Genomic DNA, 4,372 nt, shown 5'->3' on the forward strand with positions numbered 1-4,372 from the left:
TGTTCTCGGATTTCCTGACGCAGCTGAACTCTCTCTCTCCATCTGTTTCAAGGTGGAATGGGAGGTTGACAAAAAGCCCCCTTTCTTGAAAACCTTAGTTTATCGCTCGGAACCTTTTTGCTAGTGGGGTAGTACCCATTTCCCCTCCCACCCTCTCCATGTCAAAAGATGTTGCCACCCGCTTTCCTCTGCCCCTCCCATCTATGACGCCCCTCCCTGGAGGGAAAAATTTAATCCTGCGTGTTCGTTCCCCAAACTAGGCACCCTCGTCAGTTCTCGAGTGCTTACCCAGGGCACGCGTACCTTTCTCCCAGATTCCCTCTTAAAGATATCCCACCCGCCCGTCCTCACCCGCCCTACCAAGGGTCAAAACTTTCTCCCCCCCCTCTTCCCCCTTTTCAACTCCAGGCTTGATCTTCGCCAGAAAAAAAATTTTTCCTCGCAACTTGGCCCCCACCAGTTTTCCCTCTTTCTCAAAGAGGGGAACCTTGCTTTTCCCCTTGTGCCTGCTGCGATAAGCATTTTTGGGCGAAAGGGCGCCAGTCTCACAGAAAAAAAAATTTTTCAACATATGACGCTGTTCCGGGGGGACCAACAACAACGCCTCCGTGCCTCAGTGGGATAAAGGCTATCGATGGCTGGTCATGGCGGAAGTGTCTTTCCTACCCCTGAATCCCAAACCCGGGGGCTCGGAACCTTCCCTTTTATAGCTGCTGCCTAATTTTAACCCTTAACGGGTTTTCCCCGCTTCCCCCCATCCTCCGCCCCTTCCCCTTATGCCCGGGCACTTGCATAGTCCGCCCAAACTCCGACCTCCTTTCGCTTTCCTTCTCCTTTAAAAAAACCCTCCCCTTTTCCCCTTTTCTTCTGACCTGTGATGGAACCAGGTGGATTCAAATTGTATTCATTTTCAATAAATTCTGTTTTGCATTTTTAGGTTTCTAACTAGTTCAAAACCGGGGAAATGTTTTAAAACCCTTCACACCCACACAAAACACACACACACACACACCCCAAAACACACCACAACAACCATATATTATATAAAAATTAAATTTTATATATATATAAATATATAAATATATTTTTATAAAATTATCAATTATCTTTTACCCACCCCTACACGCACACACACCCCCAAACCCCCACACACACCACCACACACAACAAAAAAATATATATTATAATATATATATATATATATATATATATATTTTATAGTTTTTTTGTGTGTGTGATATAATTATATTTTATATATATTAATAAATTATCTATTTTTTATGATATTTATTTTTGTGTGTGTGTGTATGTAACATTTAAATGTTTTAAACATACTTTATTAAATAAGAAAAACAATGGGAGGGGTCTAAAAAAATTGAAAAAACCGGCTGTTGGCATTGAACAAAAGGAATTAAAGTTTTGGTTGTGTGAGAATAAAAGTATTGAGAAAACTTGCTGCAGGAATGGTGAGGGAAAAAAGGAAAAAGGAAAAAAAGAAAGATGAGGGAAATAAAGAATTTGCGGGTGTGATGGACAAGGGAAAGAAAAGGCACAAAAATCGGTTGAGTGGGCCGAGGTGGTGGAGATGTCCACGTGCTCAAAAATGACTCCCCTTATGTGATGATAATACAATTTTAAACACACACAAAATTAATTGTTTTTCTATATATATTATATATATATTTTTAAATAAATATATATATTAAATTTTTTATTAAAATTTTATTATATATAATATAATTTTTTTTGTGTTTGCCCCATTTTTAATTTATATATATTTTATTTATTAATTTTATATATATTAAATATATTTAATTATATTAAAATTATATATCATGTGGGTGTTTTTTGTATATTATAAATTTATATTATTTTAATTTAATTATAATTATATATTATATATTAAAATTTATTATTATAAAATAAATATGTTTTTTATAAAATAAAAATTTTTAATAAAATTTATTATATTATATTAAAAAAATTTTAAAAACAAAACAACCCCCCACAAACCCACACACACCCCCACACACACACACACACAAAATATAATTTTTTTTTTTTTTATTATTATTTTATAAATATATGTGTGTGTGGGTGGTGGTGTGTGGGTGTTGGGGTGTGTGGGTGTTTATGTGGATTTGTATTATTTTAATTATAATTAATTAATAATAAATTTTTTTATTTTGGTTTGTGTGTGTGTGTGGGGTGTGTGTGTGTGTGTGTGTTGTGTTTGTGTTTTATGTTTTGTTAATTATTGTGGTTTGTGGGGTTTGTGGTGGTCGGGTTGGTGGGGGTTTTTTGTTTGTGTTTTTAAATTTTTTAATGTTTAAAAACTTATTTGTTTGTGTTGTGTTGTGTGTTGTGTTTTTTTTGTTTTTATTTTTTTATTTTTATATTTTTATTTTATATATATATTAATTATATATATTTTAAAATATTTTATATATATTATATGTTGTGTGTGTGTGGTGTGTGTGTGTGTGTGTTGGGGGTTGTGGTTGTGTTGGGGGTTTTTTGGTTTTTGCGGCGTGCGGGTTGGGGGGTGTGTGGTTGGTCTTGTGTCCTGTGTTGGATTTATAATCGTGTATCTTTTGTTTTGTTTTGGTTGGTTTTGTTTTATTTTTTTTATAATTTTATATATACTTATTATTTTTATATATTTTTTGGGGGTGTGTGTGTGTGTTTTTGTGTGTGTGTGTGTGTGTGTTGGGGTGGGGGGGGGGTGTTGTGGTTGTGTAATTTTTGTTTTATAAACATTGGGTTTTGTGTTTGGTGTGTGTCTCATAAGAACAAATTTGTACACGGGACAAATTACCTGTTTTCAGGGTTTTTTTTAAAAATTTTTTTTGTAGTAATTTTTTTAACATTTCCCTGTTTTTCAAATATTAGGGGAAAATTGGCATTACAATAAAGCCCTTTTTTTACCAAAAAGTTCCCAACACTTTTTGAATCTCTGATCAGGGGGGACCAGGGCCAGCGTTCTAGGTTTTAATTTTCCTTTGGGTGCGGAACCACGCTGATGGGAGAGTGCCTTGGTTTCTGTTGGTTATTTACTGGTAAACCGGGTTTTTGTACTGGTTTTCTGTACTGGTTTTGAGCCCCGGGCCCATAGCGGGGAGAAAAGGGAGTTTTGGGTTTTGGCTGTAGAGGCTGGGCGAAGGACGGTCAGGGTTTGAGTGAAACGGCTTGTTCCCTAACCGGAAGTTGTACCTGACTTTTTTTGCTATAAAGGTTTTGGTCGTAGTTCTGTTGTACGGGTTTTTTGCGATCCTGGTGGGACGGGTCGGGGTTTCTGCTGTACGGGTTGTTTTTCTGTGGTACGGGTTTTTTTGCGGTTCGCTGGTTGGGTTGCGGTTCTTTTGGGTCTGGTTGCGGTTTTTGGGGGTACTGGTTCGGAAACTTTTGGGTATTGATTACGGTTCGGTAGAACTGGTCCATTTTGGGTACTGATTGCTTTTCTGGGGGGTTGGGTACCTCAATTTTCTGCTGGTAGGGATTGCGGTTGCTGATGCGGTTAGGGTTTCTGTGAAAATTGGTAGATTGCGGTTGCTGGTACTCGTTGGGGTTCGAGAAACTGAAGGGATTTACTGGTACTCATTGTTTTTTCCCGGTTCTATAGCGGTTTTGTTGGTAATCGTTGTGTACTGGAGTACTGGGAGCGGGTTTTGTTGGCCCCGTTGCGGGTTTTTTTGGTACTGATTAGGTTTTGAAAATTTTTCCTTGTTTTCAATTCTGTTTTTCGTTTTTTGAGATTGTTTGGTTGCGGGTTTTTTTGGTTTCCTTGTAGTTTTCCCGTGAGTACTGGCCACGGTTTTTTTTGGTACGGTTGCGGTTTGGAATACTGCCCAAAGGGTTTTGTTGGGACTGGTTGCGATTCGTTGGGATTGTTTCCCGTTGGATAGACTGTATGCCGGCCTGGGGTTCAGTCTCTGCTCTTGCCCTTGGGAAAACCTCGCCTGGTACTCCTTTCGGACGGTGGCCTGGAAGCCTGTGCGGGAGCCCCCGAGAGTCAACACGCAGAGAGCCGTCGGGGGCCCGACCGAGTACTGACCCCCGACCAAAGTCACTCGTCTTCTCTCGACAGACTTCATGTCCCCGGGTTTTTTGGCGTCACCTGTAAGCCCAAGCGTACTCCGGTTCGCAGACAGCATTAAGTAATTAGAAAAAAAAAGCAAATTCTACTGGCTTAGATAGAGAAAAACTGATATACAATTAACAAAACAGGAGGTACTAACGGATTATTTTATTTGACCTTTTCCAAGCTGATTGCGTGCCCTCTCTTCAAGCGTTCTTTAAAAGGGTTTGGAGAAGGCTGGGTGGTTTTGGGGGGGGTTCGGGGAAGGTTTTGGGGTCCTGCTCCCCTCCCCCT

This window comes from Penaeus monodon, chromosome 6, assembly GCF_015228065.2.
Source record: "Penaeus monodon isolate SGIC_2016 chromosome 6, NSTDA_Pmon_1, whole genome shotgun sequence".
Taxonomy (NCBI): Eukaryota; Metazoa; Arthropoda; class Malacostraca; order Decapoda; family Penaeidae; genus Penaeus; species Penaeus monodon.